At 38.5% G+C, this 20,491-nt stretch overlaps 1 pseudogene; it reads right to left on the reverse strand.

The window, feature by feature from the left end:
* Positions 1-1,022: 1,022 nt before the first annotated feature.
* Positions 1,023-20,316, reverse strand: LOC127427215 (protein FRA10AC1 homolog; annotated as a pseudogene).
* Positions 20,317-20,491: the final 175 nt, after the last annotated feature.

A 20,491-nucleotide genomic window follows, 5' to 3' on the forward strand; every position in this document is an offset into this window, starting at 1 on the left:
GAGTGCGACAAACGCTTGAATGGATTTACAAACGCTTTACACTTGGAGAATGAATTTGCATAAAACTTTTGTAAAACCATTCTTACTGTATGTAAATTAAATTGCATTGCTTTAAATTAAATTAATCTCTGAATTAATCTCTACGTAATTTGGCCATAAATTGAATTGTATGCATCAAATAACACATGGATGGTTTTATGAATATTACAAGTACAGAATTAATTTACGTTCGTAAAACCATTCTTACATTCAATTGCACTGAACTGAATCAAATGAATCTCTAAATGAATCATTCCTTAAATTGTCTGTACATTTATTTGTGACAAATTATGCATAAAAGGTTTAATGAATGCTTTACAGGTGCAGATTTACAGGTGTAAATTGTTTGTAAAAATTTTGTTTTAATGTAAATTGAATAGCATTGCATTGAATCTGTGAATCTCTGAATTAATCTGTGTAAATCGGCCGTAAATTAAATTTGAATGCAACAAATCATTCTTATGTAAATGTAATTAAATTGCACTAAATTGAATGAATCTCTTAATGAATCTCTTTGTAAATAGTCTTTAAAACCAATTACTAATGAATCTAACAAATGCACGAATGCATGCATGAATGGTTTTACAAACACTTTATACATATGCAGAACAAATTTGCGTAAATCGTTCATAAAAGCATCCTACACAAACTGTTGTCACAATTTATGAATGAATGCTTTTATGAACGATTTCCACAAGCAGAATACATTTCTGTGTAAATCATTCGTAAACCATTCTTACAAAAGTTGGATTGTGAATTGATATGAATTAATTGAATGTAATATTTGAATACAAAAAATGAATGTTTTCATTAATGATTTACAACAAAAAAACAAAATTCTCCTCGTGTTTCATGAATGAAGTGAGATTAAAAACAAAAAAATTATTGTTAAAAAATAATCACATTTTAGTCAAACTATACTTAACAAAAGCATAATAGTAAAAAAGACAACAACAGGAATTATGGAACTTCTTTCCATAGACTCAGAGAAACATGTCTTCAAAATAATCATCAAACTATTCCTCCCTGAAAGAGAAACAGAGACATCAGGTTTCTCAATGTTCTCAGTATTTAGGAGATATTGAGAAACATTCCCCCACACATACGTGCACACTACATGGCACTACAATATATCCTAGTGAAAAGTAAATGAGACTCACCGTGACTTCTCCTCTACAGTGGGAAGGGCCCTCTTCTTCTTCATCATCCTCCTCATTTTCTGCATCTAGAAAATATACTGTATTAGACACGTAGGTTTTAAGCCGAATAAATGTACTGCATTAAAATAACATAATTTTCACTTTTCTAAAGAAAACGTCAGTGGTGCAAAACGAGTGGATTTTTCTATACAGTTGCTAGGGTGTTCTGCAAGGATGCTTACAGGGCCAAGTCAAAAGGGCCCACCTTCAAATCTCTATGATATTCTGGTCCCCAAATCAGGTCCATTGTTCAATGTATAGTAAATCCATGACATTTTTATTTACAGTATTTGTTTGCTTGTGTTTTCTTCCACCAGACAAAAATTCCTTAAAAGGTCATAGCACTCCTATCCTCAACGTGCCGCATGATTTGAGATATACCATTCATGTCTGTAGCACAAATGGTGCAGGATGACTTATGCGCCCATAAGTATGTGCAAAAGTAATAGTGATGTTTGCCTTAGTAAACACCACTAACTTGTTTATAACTTCTCAGAGCATGAACATACACCATCTGCTATTACATTAGATTTACTCAGAATACAGGAGTTTGCCAAGCTATAGTTAACTTAGAGGTTGATTTAGAAAGACACAAGACAAATATTTAGGGTATATTCAGTGCATTCACTGCCTTAGGGTGTTAGATGATGGCCAGTCATTATTATGGGAGAGAGGGAAAAGGTGGGGTGGTGAAGGGGGTGGAGTACATTACCTTTATCTGACGCTTGGGACTCTTCTGAACTTGAATAGTATTCTGTAAAGAAGAAATCAGTTTCAGTAAACAATTTGATTCTTACATTTGCTGAATAAAATGGGAGGGGCGCTTGCCTGTGCCAAACTCACCAACACAATGCTACAGTGTTGTAGATGGTTGCCAGGGCGTTGCTTTGTGGTTGCTTATGTGTTCTGAGAGGTTTTTAACGTGTCACTATGCTGTTGTTATTTTGTTGTGGGTGTTTGCTTCCTGGCCCAAGTCAAAATAGCCCACCATCAAGTCTCTATAACATTCTGGTACCTAGATATGGCTTGGGTCCCTCTTTCCAAAAAAATACTATGCAATTGATTTTCCTGTTTTATCTACCACCAAGAGAAAATAATTTTGGTAGTTTAGAAAAGTAATAACATACCTCAACAAGTTGTACAATTTGAGGTAATATTTATGTCTGTAGCACAAACCATGTGGGATAAGTTTAGTGTCGAAGTTTAATACTTGTGGTCTGGTTTTTGGAAAAATCCCTACCCGTAATAATAGTGATGCTTGCATTAGCAAACACCAGTAGTGATTATGCAACTTTAGTCAAGGTTAACCATCTCCCAAGAATTTCATCCACGTGTTCATTCTGGTATGGCAATAATGAAGCCAAGTACTGCCCTTAAATTTCATTGTGAATAGTGATTCCCCCCAATGAAACTCCATGTTTTCATACAACAGCATTTAATTCTACTTAAGGATGGCCACACCTTGAAACATTTTTAATCATTATCTATGACAGCTATGGACATGTTATGGACATGACATTGCATGTCCAACTTGAACATGAGTGTAGAACAACACCACAAAAATATGTCAAAGATAAGCATAGACATGCACTGGAATGCTGTAATTTATACCGCATTGTACAATCCATTTTTAGAAATGTTTGGGGCATGGTCTTGCATGAATCTGTGAAATTACAAATCCTATCCTAATACAACCTTCGATCAGATTTGAAAAATATGTCATTAAGGATAAAAGAATCTTGCCTTTGCGTATCTTTTTGTGTATGCGTTTGTCTTTGCGTTTACGCTTTCTGGAGTGGGAAGACTTGGATTTCTCCGACTGTGACTTCTCCGCAGTCACTTTCGATCACCGTCTCTTCTTCACTATAACTTCCTTTCTCCTGAAAAAGATGACATTGTTGTTCAGTGTCAAGGTCTATGGCTCATATAAGGATATCTGGACATGCAGTGGTGTTTTGAAATGGTTGAATATTCTTACTTATGATGATAATTGAGTTTGAAGGAGCACTCTGGACACAGACCTTGAAAAACAATGGGACGATTTTTCATATTTTTAGTATTTGCAATATTTGATGTATTTGTCTTAATGTTGTTTTGACCAAAAACTTGACCAGGATATAGAGCATGGATAAAACACAAAGAAAACTATATACAATGGGGTCCAAATGTTGGAGACCACTAGTGAAAATTTTGCATGCACTTGGACTCCATGAACTCCACAAGTGTGTGCAAAACCTAATGATCCATGTTTTCCCAGCATGATTTAAGAATGTTTGAAGATCATCTTGTGTGCTTCAATGGAAGTTAGAAAAGCAAGGAAGACTTTTTGTACAAAGGAATTAACACAGCCATTGTCAGAATTGTTTTTTTATTAGATTAATGACCTAGAATATTCTTTAAAAAAAATTCAAATTGGAGTCAAGTTGGATTTTTAATCCCAGATTTTAAATGTGGTGGTCTTTAGCTCTATCAGTATAGTAGTATCTGTACTTACTATTTAGTAAGTATTTTAACCTATACATAAAAGGTATTTTAATGTACTTCTTCTTTGTTCATCTAAAACATGTCATGCAGTAAAAAGTAAGCAGTCCCACAAATACCGGCATGGTCTTTCCTAAATCTACACTAATTAGATTAGCTCCACCCTAGCGTAAACTAGTATGATTTCTTTTTCTTTTCTTTTTTTTTACTGTTTGTGCAACATGATCCTACAAGAAGGCGACATGTTGCTGTTGAATGTTTCGGTACCCTGACATTGATCCCATGTACAGTTTATTACCCAAAGATTACTCTGAAGATTACTTTTAACTCACTAAATCTTATATCTGTGATTCTGTCTCTTTTCTTTTTCTCTGGAGCTTGCAGATTCTGTATTTCATTGCCTGCAATTACTGTTGCATGCTGTATTGTTTTACATTTGATAAATAAACTATAGACAGGAAATTTCAATTCTCCTTTACTGAGAGAGACAAAGAGCAAAGCAGAGGCATCAGAAGCCTCTCTCCTCCCGTGACCTTAGCCTGGACAGCATTTCACCTCAGCTATCAGCGAGTTCACATTAGCTTCAGCAGGCTAACAGTACAAGGGGATTCTCCAGATTGGAGCACAGGGAAAAGTGTGTCATCAGGGAGTTTTTCTGCCAGGCTTCCCACACCTCTCACGGTGTGCCATCTGGAACGGCTTTGGCTGTTATCTGATTGCTTTCAGCCCATCATACTTTTCATTCAGTTGACACTTTAACGGTTTTCTCTCTTTTTACTTGAAAAAGAACATCGACTAATATTACTATCAGCAGTTCTCAAAAACTTGTTTTCCTGGCAATGTCTTAAGTGAGTGGTTCTTAATTAGTGGGTCACAGGTCTATTCTGATGGGGTCGTGGACAGCAGGAAAAAAAAAATGCTAAATGCAAACAATAAAATGCAACTAATCACATATTTGTGCATTCTTAGGAAAGCAAAATAAATTGTTTATAAAAATGCTTAGCAACTTCTAAGAGGGAAGAGAAAATAGTTTCCACATCTTTTGAAGTTGACGTCAAAGGCCATGCATCCAATGAAATTCTAGAGTGTCTTTGTGTAAATTCATATTATTTGGAAGAAGCTAGCCAAACTAGGCAGACGCCAACATGGACAGGTTGTGTGACATGCTCTTATTCTCAAACTATGAAAGGTAAAATCATTTTCAACTCTGACTACATTGACCTCCTGAGAACCCCGCGTGACTGTGTGCATTTTTCATTTCCCTTTTTGATTTGTAACTAGTAGCACCTAATAAACAAGCAAAAAAAAGAATAAACTCTAGAGCAAATAGTTTTCCTAAAAATGTATGTCCACATATGTGAACAGTGGGACTAAGTTGTGAAATTTTATGTAATACCAAGATACAGAAAGTCCATCAAATAGTTTATTTATTCTGTGTCCAGGAGTGTTGGTTATTCATGTTTTTGAGATGTTATAGACATTACAGCTGATTTTCTATAAAGCGGAATTAATAATTCTTATTAAAAGTAATGGCCAGCATCATCAAATCACTGCCAACCATGTTAAAATAAAATGTAGCATGATAAAATTCTGAATATATGTACTGATTATCATTGTCCTATGTCTGCTAAACATGTTGAGTGGTCCAAACATCATTTGCAGCCTGAAACTGAACTTTAGTTTGGACTTTAGGAGTGAATGCACTTTGCTGCATAGAAAGCTATAGGATGCACCCTTGCTCCCCATTTAGTGAATGACTTAACCTCAAGTGTGCTATCTGTCTGCACTGATTTCAGAACAGTTAGAAATGCACCTTATTTTCATCCTAACTCCAAGTAAAGCTTCTGAAAGCAACATTTTTCAGCTTTTGCATGAATACATTTATTCTGAATGTGAAAATGCACAATAAATATATAGGTGTGCATTTACAAATGTTAACGAACAGAACCGTATTGTACAGTGATAACAAAATAAAATAACAAAATTAATATTAAAAATGAAGCGAATTGACCCGCAGATGTGTTAATGTTCAAAAATATTCAAAATAACTAACATGTATTTATTTTTATTTTTTTCAACTTTTGAGGAAGTCCTAATTTCCACATATGTGGACTTCATTTTTATCAGTGCACTGATGCCCCAAAAATTTATGGATTTTTTAAAGCGGCATATCAAACGAAACTAGAGATGCTACTCTTTACAACCAAACAGGTTTTCAATCAAAAAACGTAAAGAAGTTTCTTACCAGGGGCACTTTTGTTGGCACTGCACCAGCAGTAGAGCTTCCTGGAAATCAATGTCACGCTGTTGTCACGTAACGCGGTGCGCCAGAGGTTTAACCCTTAAATGACAGTGTAGAGTTTTGCGAACAGTATTCAGTTGGTTTTAATTCATGCATATAGCAAAGCCAAAATACAGTGTCCACACATGTGGATGCGAGGTCGCACAAGGTTAAATATGTGTCACTTGAAACAAGGATAAACATGGGTTATGCCGACCACAATATGTTTCGATGTTTGATTTTAACCTTTTAAGTTTGGTCAAACTGCCTTTGTATTCTTTACAAAAATGAACAAATGAATAAGTAAAAACCTGTTACATTTTAATGATCCTTGTTTATATTTCTACAATGTTAGGGTGTTTTGGGTGATTACTAGTGTGTCAGACTGATCTCACAGTGAAATTGGAAACAGTAGGTTTACTTTACTTTAGCGAAAATCGGTCTGTGCTTACCAAAATTTGAAACAATGCCTCCAGTGGTGAAAGCGCTAAGTGTTGTTGGGTGTATAGACATGTGTGAGCTCCATTTTCCAGTTGAAATGTCCATGTAGGGGGTGCCAAAAATGAGTTGTGACGTGAGTTGTTTTCAGCTGTACAGGCTGTAATATAGTGAAGAGGAATGCATATTTTATAAATTGTACTCCCCAACCCATACCCCAAACCTAAACCTAACCATTCAGTGGAGTATAAATGTAATTTTAGTGGGAAAAATGCAACCTCTGATTTATACCTTTTTTTTTTTTTTTTTGTGCAATCGCAATTACTTCCTGGTTTCAACACAGGATCTAAATCCAGGTCTCCCATGCTGTTGACGCAATGCACATCTGGTCACACCACAGGGGAAGGTAAGCATTCTGGAGCTGATGCAATAAAAGTCTAATAGGAGATGCCACTTGTTGGAGAATCGGCATAATGTAGCCGATCCTAGGGTACCTGAACTATCAGAAACCACATGCCGGCTTCCCGTGTGATCATGTTGCAGGCTTTGCTAGGTGGTTGCTTACTGGCACAAGTCAAAGAGACCATCCCCCATTTTTCGCTTACGTTTCATTATGAAATAAAAATCTTTTACAATAGAAATCATTACTTTGTATTGTTTCAAACAGATACAATGAGTAAGTATCCCAATTATCAGCTTTTTTAACAAAGATAATTTGTTTTCTGTATATCTACTGTAAACGTATAGTATCACCACTGACATTAAGTTGCGCTCTTTCCAGATAAAATGATATTACAAACTAGCAATTTTCATGTTTAGAATCAAAAGGGAGGTGCTGTATAAATACTGTACTCGAACAGAATGGGAATCAGGAATTTTCTAAAAAATATATATATTTTATTATTATTTTATAAATGATAGTTTATTGAACTTTAACATGGATGTTCAATGAACTTGTGGCAGAGCGAGAGAGTGACTGAGGTAACAACCTCGATGCCCAATTACCCCGTCTCTCTGATGACATACATGTGACTCCGACCACAGCAATTAAGCTTGTGTGAGCAGCACTGAAGCTATTAAAGCCAGTGAAGCTGACAAACAGAGTCTTTGTAGAAATGACAAAAACAATTAGGGTAAACCGTCATTAGGAGTATCAGGGATGCCCTTATTTTGTTTAACTGTGGAAAAAAATGACCAGCAGATGGGAACTCCTCATGACAAACTCCTCAGGGGACCTGTTAAACTAACCCTCAGCTATACTTACAAACCGGAAGACAGTAGGGTTGTTACTGAAAAGTGCCTTGGCATGTAATATGTTTACAACTACTTATTTTCTATATTAGACTTGCATTAGACATACATTTTCTGAAGACAATGTGTGTGGTGCATGCCTGTGCAAAACTCACAACCATGATGCTAGAGTGTTATGGCTGGATGCCAGGGCATTGCTATGCAGTTGATAAGGTGTTCTAGGAGGTTGCTAGATGGTTGCCAATTGGCCCAAGTAACAAAAGCCCACCAATATGGCTTGGTTTCCTCCTTCAGTGTAAGTCTGTTTGATTTTTTGCACCAGTTTTGTCATCTGCAAGGCCAAAACCACTGGTAGTGTGTTCTGGGTGGTTGCCAGGGCATTGTTAGGGTGTTTTGGGTGGTTCCTTAATGGTCCAGGTCAAACAGAGCCCACTCCCAAGTCTTTATGATATTCTGGTCCTAGATATGGCTTTGGTTCCTGCTTAAATGTAAATCTATAAGATTTTGGGTCTGTTCGTCACAATATTATCAATGAATATGCAATATCATATAAAAATAAAAATGCAATATCATGTTATATTATTATGTTGTTATTATTTCCAGAATGTGTATTTCGCCTTGGTGTTGTGATTTCTGTGACACCAAAGTCTGAGTATGTGTGTGAGTGTGTGTCAGTGTTGCGTCACGCCACCAGCTTGTCATGGTTAATCTGCTGCTCAGGGTTCGAGTGATGCTGGATAGCAGATGGTCTATGACTCTTTCTGTGGCACACAATCCAAACACTAGCATGACCGAGCCTGTGATCATTTCATCAGTAATTTAAAGGCCTCTTCATTGATCTGCCCATTCATTTGTGTAACATTTGCTGATTGGGAAAATTATAAACGTACTTCAACCTTGTTTACCTACTTAGATAACATATAACCATGAACCAGGACCCAGTAACAACATTATTCAACGTCACTGATTTCCGTTACAACATAGCAGGGTTGTATGTAATTCAAAACTGAATTTAGAATGCCTTTTAGATTCTAATTCAACTCAAGAATTTGAATTGAATTTGAATTGAGGTACAAAATGCAGAATTGTAATTCGAATTTGAATTTTAATAAGAATTAAAATGGAATGAAATTCAAATAACTGCTGTACTGTAGTTTATACCATAAAAAACAGATTGTTCCAGACCCTGGATGCTGATTGGTCATTAGCCGTAAAGCCCAGCCATGACCTCATCACCGAGCATCTATTTGTATCACTGCGCAGCACCCAGAGCTGATTATTATTTTTCTTGCATAGCAATGTTTTGTTTACTGTTTGTTTGTCAGGGACTATATCTTCTAACAGAAGAATGGTATTTAATGATTTAAAAATACAATTTTAAGGAACATTTGTGCCATATATATATATATATATATGGTAACCATTTTATAAAAGCAATAATGCACTCAAGGTTGTGCCATATTGTAAATAATTCAACATTTACAATAATTCAACACCCAAAAAATTCAACATTCTACATATTAGGGGGAAAACAGGCATACTTAATCAAACTTATTTATTCATTTATTTTTTCACAAAACTTGTGTTGGTCTAATGAAATTCCTCTGTTGTGTACATGTGTTGAATTTCTTTGAATTGCAATTCTATAAATTACCCTTCCTGCCATTCCAATTGAAATTGTAATTCAACACTCTGTGGGACAAGGCAAATTCGATTGAAACTCGCACAACTGAATTCTGAATTCTGAATTTTGCCCAACCCTGCAGCATAGACACCCCCACACTACCCTACATTAAGGTCACTGTCATTTTACATTCTTCCAGCAATAAACCTGTAATTGAAATTTCACAACATTCAATGAAAACACAAGCTAGTTCACGTTGTTTTTGAGATTATTTTTAAATGATAAGAAAGAATGTCATCTTGGCTAGGAATAGGTGTTTGTTAACACATTCTCAATTCTATAAAGAAATTATCCATATCCATTTGTGAGATGCCTGTAAGGCAATTATGTAATAATTATTTGATCTAGCAGGTGCTTGCCCATGCAAAATGTGCTGACAAGGTGTTCTGAGTAGTTTTAGTAAATTGTTACACAGTAGCTTGGATGTTCTGGTGGTTGTTAGGCTGTTGCTTACTAGCCCAATTCAAAAGGTTCCTTCCCCAGGTCTCTATGATATTCAGGTCCCTGGTTATGGCTTGTGTACCTCCTAAAATCAGATCGCTTACAGTTTGTTTGTACTGGTTAGGTATGTGCACAGCACAGTTGCTCTTCAAAGGTAAAACTACACGACCACCTAGTGGCAGAGGACAATATTGTTATTTTTTTGTTCATTATGTAACCAAAAGTGCTCAGTGTAAATTTGTTTTTGTTTTTTAAAGTAGTAATTTAAAAAATCTCCATTTACCTTTTCCAGATATAACTTCATTTTCAATACGCCACCTTAATCCAAATTAATAAAAGAAAATGCAAAAATTCTAATTCAGTAACTGCAAATGAAAGAGCATTTAAGATATTAAAAATTGACTCATGTCTGGAAAGAAACATCAATAGAAGGCAAACCTCATTTTCTTCTATCTGCTAAGGTCAGCAATACAGTACTCCTTAAAAAGCTTATCGTAGTCATTCTTGGTAAGCTCTTTCTCCCTAAACATACAGAAACCTTATTTTAGGGTGACATGTGCAGAGATTAGGATTACAGAAAGGCACATAAATCAAGATGAATGGTGAAATCAAAACCAAATACAGATAGGCAGATATAACCATGTCATGTCTTCCTCATCTTCCTCTCTCCACAGGAAATGGTGGTTTTCTCTCACCACGTCCAGATCTGTCTTATATTTATACCTGCGTATGGACACACTAATTCATATGGTGCAAATCAAACTATGAATGTTTCTTTTATTATTAGGCAGGGAAATGAGAACATATATTTTTTAAATGATACACTTTACCATTAAATTTTCATTAGTTTTAATGCAAATGACTACAGCGTTTCTCTAGAAGGCAGACAAAGTGAATTTCTCACATGGATCGCCTGAAGTAGTCGATCATCCCTCCATAGTACAGAATGTAGTCGCTGACAAACTTCTTATGATGTTCAAACTGATGACATGCAATTCAAGGACTTCTTTCCAATTCAAAAGAAAATAGCCATGCATGGATTGGGAAAAATGTACAAGTTGTCATCATCTTTCTAAATTGCTTACAATAGTTAAATGTTCCAAAAATTGCACTTTAAGAAGGCCAGCATGATGCAGCTCCTCTTCTAACATGCATTACAATCTCAAATTCACACAAAACGAACATTTTTCAGTATGTTATTAAATTGCCTTTTTCAATATCTCAGTCCAAAGAGTTACGTTTAGATTACAAAATACAGTATCTACTTCAACAGTTCTCGCTTAACAGCAAAGAAATATCCAGATTTTCAAAAATGAAATAATATTGATAGGATACAGCATTCATCGATATCAGGCGTCGGATTTTGGCTTCCTCTCTGTCAAGAAACACAAAATATGTCTCAGTCAACACACACCAGACTTGGAGGAATTGACTATTTTTGATGGATGCTGCCTATACCTGTCCCATTCAGAGGCAGCGACATTTTTATGGGCCACCTTGGTGTGCTTTCCTTTCTGGAATGGCTTCTGTAACAGTTCATCTTCAAATGCCCTAAAACCAAAACACACAAGAATACTGTTGCTTAGATTAATGCACCAACCATTTAAACTAGGCAGATTCTTTTAATACATTTGTCAGGTGCAGAACTATCGCTCAAAAATCAAATATTGTCATTCACCCTACAGATGAGCAAAAAATCTTGGGATCTGGACTTGCTTTTATCATCAAATATCCCTTACAAAGAAGAACGGTCTCAGAGAGTAATACCATGGCTCTTGCTGATAATAATGGCGATGTATTTACATTGCACACCAAAGAACACCAAGCTAGGCACTACCATTGTAACATGTCCAAAACATGGTTTTACCACAGCCCTATGTGCAAAAAAAAATAAATAAATAAATCATGGTAATGTCATGGGACTCTTTAGTTAGTGATCTGATACAAAATCTCACCTATTCTGTCCATGTTTGTACAGTCCCCCACCACCATCATTATCATCACTGAAGGCAGAGTCATTGCCTCCACGTCCATGCACCTAACACGGAGCACAACACAGTATTGTCATTATCCAACAACAACATAAAGATCACACAGACAGCACTGAAGCAACCACCAACAGCAGCAGGTTATTCTATACTTTTGTAATAAAGTGCTAGTTTTTTGAACAGTGATATAATGCCAGGGAGTTTATGGGTAAAAATGGAGGAAGACTGCACAAAAGTGATGGGAAGGTGAACCAGCTGAGCACATCAAAGAGGGAAAGTACTTAGTGATCTTTATGTGAGCGTGACACAGAGTCAGCTTCCATGATGCCACTTCAGCACATCACAGGTAAATCAACACCCTGTGTCAAAGACTGCAGTCTACAAAATGTAAATGTCAGTTCAGACTCTGATCATTTAGTTTTAGACTTTAGGACCAATTGCACTCAATAACTAGTTTCATGAAATAAGCATATTTAATCTAACAGTGAATTTAATAGTAACACTACCTATAAACAGGGTTCGTACAGATGCTTCAAATTTATATTCAAGGACTTTTCAAGCACATTTCTATTTGTTTTCAAGGACTATGCTCAAATGTCATTAAAACTAATTATTTATTTATTAATTTTCAATAAAATATTTTATTCATTCCTTCACAGTTAATTTATTTTTATAAAACACCACTTATTACAAGTGCAACATATCTTAATGAGCATCTTTAACTACACATTATCACAGTAACAATTCTTGGTTCATTCATGATGAAATTGATGTGCAATTGTAGTACGATCCCTTAAAACACACTTCACATTCCAACAAAAGTGAATAACTGGGTCCGTAAACAGTAGTCCATATGACTCGTGCTGTGCTCCATGTTTTCTAAAGTCACACAACAGATTTATGAGAGGAACTGACCCAAACTGCAAATGGGTCATTCTCAAAAGATTTTGAGTTTCCAACTTACAAAATATTGAAATTTTCCATTTAGTTCAGTTTTTGCCTATAAACGCTGAGGGTAAACATTCTGTAACATGTTGACATTAATTTTTATTCATAAAGGACAACTTGGCTGTTGTTCTTTCTTTTATTATTTAATTTTGTTTCACGAATGTAGCAAGTTAACACTAAGTTAACACTAATGAGTTAAATGGGTTACACCACATTTTGAGGGTTCAATGGGGTTCAACACTAAATATTTTTGTGTGAAAATATTAGTTAAATTGTTAATTAATAATTTTTTAACATGCTGGGGAAAATCACTATATGCATATTTAAGCAGCCTCTGAACTTTGACCTGAATTATTTTCCGCAACTTTTTGTATTTATATATATATATATATATATATATATATATATATATATATATATATATATATATATATATATATATATATAAAAGGGTTTTATAACTGATAACACCAATGCCATGAAATCAAGGGACAAACATTATTTTTAAATTATTTTAATTATTAATATATATATATATATTTTTTTTTATTTTTTATTTTTTTTTTATTTTATTTTTTTTTTGCACACTTCTTCGGCCTTGCACTAATGCTTGTATTAAAAACAAGTACAAAATAAATACATAAATAACTTGACATGTCATAGAAGTGGTGTACCAGCTGAAGGGGACAAGGATTTTTTTCAGGAAATTGACAATTTCAAATATATTTTCTAAAAAATTTGCAAAACAGAGCCATTTCATATAGTTAAAGGTTAGGTTATAGAATGATAATAGTAGTTAACTTGTGAGTATTCAGCACCTTCTAGAGCAGTTTGGTCCATGCAGCTCATATTTGTTTACATGCCGCTGACGTGATGACGTATGAGCCACGTGGTCAAAACCAAAGTAGCCCCGCCCACTGCTCGTCACGTTGTGATGATTTCATGGGGACAGTGGGTTTATTGTTTTGTCTCGCGTTATGTGAAGATCAGCGTACAGTGCAATCCGAACACTGATTATTTAGGCATGGCGAATAAAATAAGAGATGTCAATGCGAATGTGTTAAAATGATACAAGTGGAGAAAAGCCAGGATTCGGGCTTATTTTGTGTTTTATGTCGATAATACGTTTAGTGACCAGTGTTCTTTGTAAGCTGGAATGAATCGTCCGCTTCATGCAGACATTATTATTCACATCATAATTCACTTGTTTTCATCGAAAATGGCTAACGATTCAGTGACAGGAAATTTAAGGGGGTGAGGGGGCAAAGTGCAATTTTCACAAGTCTAGAACAACCGCTCCTTTATTTCGAAAAATGCCAAAAATGAATGCAATGAAGAAAGAGTTCCAGTGAAAAACAAAGGAACCCCACAATCCCACAAAGAAGCATCCTTATGGGCGTTCCTATAAATACTGATGATGAGAAAATAAAAGGCAATTTATTACTTACCAATATTAATGATGTGACAGAAACACAAAATCAACAATTCAACTATTTATTATTATTATTATTTATTTTACTATTATTATTCCATTGTATGTGCATTATAAAACTTTTTAAAGTATTATATTGATATCTTGTTCAATAAATATATTTACAATTAAATATAAATGTTATACAATAGGTATATTAATGTATAGGGTACAACGGGCTAAAGGCTCCCCTTAAGGAAATGTCATTTTTTTTCCTGGTCACAAAATGTATCAAGGTCCAAAAAACTGATGTATATTTATTGAATATTGATGGAGCAACATAATTTTTGTGAAAATAATAATGGAAGGTTGTTTCAATTAAAATTCAGTATTTAAAAAATGGTAGTTAGGGAGCCTTTTACCCCACACTTGGGTTAAAAGGCCCCTAGGGTGTTTAAAGTGATATCTTGTAGATATTGGGGCAATCATTATAGGGCACAATATATCAACTAATGCAAATACTTTTGAGACAGCAAGATTCTTTTTTGAGTAACAAATTAAGATGATGCTTACTCAAAATAACTACTTCAGAAAAAGTCAACCATTTCCTGTTAATTTCAAACATGTGACATTTTCATTATGTCTTAAGTATTCTATAAATAAACTAAACTCTATTATGATTGGATGAGTCAATGTGAGCCCACTTTGAACCTTTTTTATAACAAATTTATTTGCCCCACTTCAGAAAATCAATGAGTTTAATAGGAGACTTTAGCCCCTGCAACAGGGGGACTTTTTACCCCAAATACTATCCTTACACTTATTGGACAGTTATTGAAAAATGTTTGATTTAATGACCTTAAACAAAATAATAAATAAGTCAATAAATTTGTTAATTTCAGGGATTTTCATTAGCTACGTAAATTTGCAACATTTAAAAAAATAATAAAGATGAGATCAAATTGCCTCAAAATCAACCTATAGACACCACACACAAAGATCTCATGGAACAGGAAAAATTTTGCAGTGCATAGTGTCAAACAGGTGTTTAGGAAAGTCCTGTGGTAGTTTTTTTAATGCTATTTAGTGTTTTGGGAGAAAATAAAATCAATGGAGCCTTTTACCTCGAGGAACCTTTGTACCCTATGTAACACACATTATAATATAATCTACAAAGATTATTTATTTTATAATTCATGTCATTTTATAATTTTCACAAGTCTAGAACACCTGCTCCTTTATTCCTAAAAATGTCAAAAATGAATGCAATGAAGAAAGAGTTCCAGTGAAAAAGAAAGGAACTTTACAGAGAAAAACCAATACAATCCCACAAAGAAGCATCCTTATGGGCATTCCTATAAATACTGATAAGAAAATAAAAAGCCATTTATAACTTACAAATATTAATGATGTGACAGAAACACAAAATCAACAATACAACTATTTATTATTATTTTTATTATTATTATTATTCCTTTTTATGTGTATTATAATGCTTTTAAAACGATTTTATTGATATCTTGTATTTAACATTAAATATAAATGGTATACAATAGGTATATTAATATTATATAAAACATTATAATTTTGTAGAAGGATCTAGGTTTGTGGGCAATGGAGGAGTCAGGAGACAATGAAGCAGGTTCAAGGTCAGTCTTTTAATGTTCAGTTTTTAGCCAATTGACGGTAACCGTCAAAACCAATAAACAGTTTATAAATAATGGACAAACACTCTCTCTGTGCGTGGCTGTTGTGTTTGTTGGTCACTCTCTCCACTCCCTGACGCTCTGGCATGCCTTTTCAGGTCTCCCTCCGCCATCACTATAATGAGAGACAGGTGTTAGAGATAGTTATGACCCAGGTGATGAGCCTTACCGCTCTCCCTCTCCCACAGACCGACACATGACCACGCCACCCATGCCACATGCCCCCACCGCTGATTCAGGCGGGGCAAAATCCGGCCTGCCTACTCCCCCCCCGCCCATTTCTGGAGAGAAAGTCAGCCACAACCATCTGCACCCACTGCAGAGGAGCGTGATCGGAACAGAGGGTGAAGGCCTGCCCCAGCAGGTAGTAGCGTAAGGTAAGAATAGCCCACTTAATCGCAAGACGCTCCCTCTCGATGGAACTATACTTTGTCACCCTGAAGGAGAGCTTGTGACTAATAAATAGCACTGGCCGCCCCCCCCTTTGCGAAAGCACCGCGCCCAGCCCCCTGTCAGATGCATCAGTCTGCAAAATAAAGGGGAGAGAGAAATAAGGTGCATGTAAAAGCGGCCCCCCCACACAGTACGGACTTTACCTTAAGGAAGGCCTGTTGGCATGACTCTGTCCACTGGACCGGATCGGGAGCCCCCTTTTTAGTGAGGTCAGTTAGTGGGCTGGTGACATCAGAGTAACTAGGCACAAACCTTCGGTAGTAGCCAGCCAGCCCCAAAAACTGCCTTACCCCCTTTTTGGTCATGGGCACCGGGCAGGTTGCAATTGCTGCGGTTTTGTCAATCTGTGGACGCACCTGCCTGTGACCCAAGTGGACCACCAGATACCTAACTTCCACCCGCCCAATTGCACACTTCTTCATGTGGGCCGTGAGTCCCGCCTGTCTCAGTGCTTTCAGGACAGCCATCAGATGTTGCATATGCCGCTGCCAATTATTACTATAAATGATGATATCGTCTAGATATGTGGCGGCATGTGCCGTGTGCAATCTGAAGACCTTGTCCATAAGGCGCTGAAACGTGGCCGGGGCTCCGAACAAACCAAACGGAAGTGTCACAAATTGGTGTAATCCGAACGGTGTGGAAAAAGCCGTCTTTTCTTGGGATATTGGCGTTAAAAGGATCTGCCAATAACCCTTTGTTAAGTCCAGCGTCGAGTAAAATTGAGCTGCGCTCAACCAATTCGCGGCATTGGATATGCGTCAAATTTAGACACCGCGTTCACTTTACAGTAGTCAACACAGAACCGAACTGAACCGAGCTGTCGCTCTTCGTTACCAGAACTACCGGGCTGGCCCAATCGCTGTGCGACTCTTGAATTACGCCCATTTCAAGCATTGCCTCTAATTCTTCCTGAACAATCTTTTTCTTGTGTTCAGGAAGACAATAGGGGCAGCTACGAACCACCACATTCGATATGGTGCTCTATGAGGTTCGTGCGACCAGGTAGGGGTGAAAACACATCTGTGAATTACGCTTGTAACCTGGCAATGTCTGAAAGCTGCGACAGTGAGAGGTGGTCTCCGCAAGGGACTGGGGTGAATGAACTTGATTTGGGAGATACCTCCGGCCCGAGCTCCGCCCTCTCCGGAACTACCGTCGCCAAGGCTACAGGTACCGCCTCCCTCCTTGGTTTGAGGAGGTTGAGGTTGTAGGTTTGACATGCCCCTCCCCTATCCGTTTGCCTAACCTCATAATTGAGATCTCCGACTCGTCGTGTGACCTCAAAGGGTCCTTGCCACTTGCCAAGTAATTTGGAGCTCGAGGTGGGCAGCAAAACATGCACTTTATCTCCCTGTGTGAATTCCCGTTGTCGAGTGCCCCTGTCGTAAAGTTGGCGTTGACGTTCTTGCGCTTGGAGCAAATTCTCCTGTGTTACCTGCCCCAAAGTGTGGAGTTTTGCTCTAAGGTCGAGAATGTATTGAATTTGATTTTTACTATTCGAAGGTCCTTCCTCCCAAGCTTCCCGTATGATGTCAAGCACGCCGCGCGGTTGGCGCCCATACAGTAGCTCAAATGGGGAAAACCCGGTGGAGGCTTGCGGGACTTCTCATACTGCAAACAGCAGGTGTTCGAGCCACTTATACCAATTCTTAGCGTCTTTGTGTACGAACTTAAGAATCATGTTTTTTAAGATCTTATTAAATAGTTCGACCAACCCGTCAGTTTGCGGGTGATAAACGCTGGTGCAAATTGACTTAATGCCTAATAATTCATAGTTGCGAAGTGTATGTGACATGAATGTTGTGCCTTGATCAGTGAAGATTTTCTTTTTGAAGAGTTCCTCCACAACACTACGTGCTGAAATGTTGTGTAGAGGCACTGCTTCGGGATATCGCATTGCATAATCCACCAGAACTAATACAAAGCGATGGCTGTGTACAATCCACTCTAATGGCCCGACGAGGTCCATGCCAATTCTCTTTAAGGGGACCTCGATCAACGGCAGAGGGCGCAATGGCGCTTTTGGGGTGGCCGGTGGATTCACCAACTGACATTCACGGCACGCCGCACACCATTTGCGTATGTCCCTGTGAATGCCTGGCCAAAAGAAACGGGCCATTATAAGGTTCAAAGTCTTTTCGTGACCTAAGTGGCCAGCGATTGGGTTATAGTGAGCCACCTGGAAGAGTGTTTCCCGACGGCTCTTTGGCACTAACAGCTGAGTTGTATTCTCTTTGGTTTGAGTGTCCTGCATCACTCGATATAACTGCTCTTTGATAATAGAAAAGTACGGGTATGTGAGCGCAACACCAGGCTGGAGCTGTTGACCATCAATTACTTTCACTTGGTCAAAGGCATGCTTGAGGGACTCGGAATCCCCTCGTCTGCATCATCCTGACGCGGAGCTGACGTTGACGGCCCTGGCACCACCTCACCAGCCATAGTATCGCACATCACACCCTGCAACACTACTTTACAGGACCCATCCACACACATTACCCGCAATACGTTTTTAAAGCCGGGCCAATTGGTTCCCAGAATTAGTGGATGTGTGAGGCAGGGATTAACCGCAGCCTCGACTCTATGCCTTTTTCCCCTGAATCATATCTCAGTGGTAACCACCGGATACTTGTGAATGTCACCATGCACACACCTCACCCTCACCCGTTTATTTTTATCCAATGCCCCACCATGCACCAAGCATTGGTGGATCGAGGTTTGAGAACAACCTATATCCACCAAATCTTGATGTGTATCCCCTTTACTCTTACCGGTATCTGATATGCACCTGCCCGATCGGGGCAGCCTGTGGAGCATCGGGGATCCAGACCAGTGTCCCCACCTCTATCACTGGACACCGCTCCTGGCTGTGTCCGGGCTGTGTCCGGGCTGTGACCGGTTTCCCCGCAGCTCCAGCAGACCGGCCCAGGTCTTCCTTCTGCACTCGTGGGGGCGGTCTCGCCAACCTGGGAGGGATAGCGGAGGGAGACAGGGGGAGTAGGAGGGACAGACAAGGGGAAGGGTCCTCTGGACCGGGGGTGGGGTTTGGGTGGTGATCCTCCCCACCTCCGAGGAGCCGGGACTGAGCGGGGCTGAGGGGGACGGGGGGTGGAGGGGGGAACATGAGACACAGGGGGTGGAGAGAGAGAAGAGAGAGAAGACACTGCTTCGCTGACTCCTGGAAATGCCACCAACTGGAAGGCTTCCTCCAGCGATGCCGGCAGGTGTCACGGAGCTGCTGCGCAAAAGGGAACAGGCGGCCGTGTTTCCCGAATCTCAGAGACCAGAAAAGCTGCCGACTCTGCTCCGGGGTCCGACCAACCCGTTGCTGTATGGCCTTCTTCAGGTGGCTCTAATCAAGGAGGCTGGCGGTGGGAAGTTGCTGCGCCGCTAGCTGCGCCTCCCCGGAGAGTAGGGGCAACAGGTCGGGAGGCCACCTCCAAACCTCTGCGGTCTTCTTGAATAGGTCGAGGAAGGCCTCTGGATCATCATTTGGCCCCATCTTCATGAGGGCCACCAGTGGAGTAGGCTCCGGGGAGGTCGCAGTGCCAGCCCCCTCCCTTGCGATCAGGCTCCAGAGCACCTGCTGGTCCTCCGATTGTGCCTGGAGCAGGAGTTGGAAGCGTTGTTCCTGCTCCAGGCATACCTCCAGGAGGGCTTGGTGTTTGTTCTGCTGGATACTGGTGAGGGTCTTGAAGAGTTCGCCCAGTGGTGAGGACTCCATAACGGCGTTCTCCTCCAAAGCCGGGTTTTTGGCACCACTGTAGAAGGAGCTAGGTTCGTGGGCAATGGAGGAGTCAGGAGACAACGAAGCAGGTTCAAGGTTAGTCTTTTAATGTTCAGTTTTTAGCCAGTTGACGGTAACCATCAAAACAAATAAACGGTTTATAAATAATGGACAAACACTCTCTCTGTGCATGGTTGTTGTGTTTGTTGGTCACTCTCTCCACTCCCTGATGCTCTGGCGTACCTTTTCAGGTCTCCCTCCGCCATCACTATAATGAGAGACAGGTGCTAGAGATAATTATGACCCAGGTGACGAGCCTTACCGCTCTCCCTCTCCCACAGACTGACACATGACCACACCCCCCATGTAACAAATATATTATACAAAGTTTATATATTACATAATTTATATAATTATATAATTTTTGCAAGTGTAGAACAA

This window comes from Myxocyprinus asiaticus, chromosome 36, assembly GCF_019703515.2.
Source record: "Myxocyprinus asiaticus isolate MX2 ecotype Aquarium Trade chromosome 36, UBuf_Myxa_2, whole genome shotgun sequence".
NCBI lineage: Eukaryota > Metazoa > Chordata > Actinopteri > Cypriniformes > Catostomidae > Myxocyprinus > Myxocyprinus asiaticus.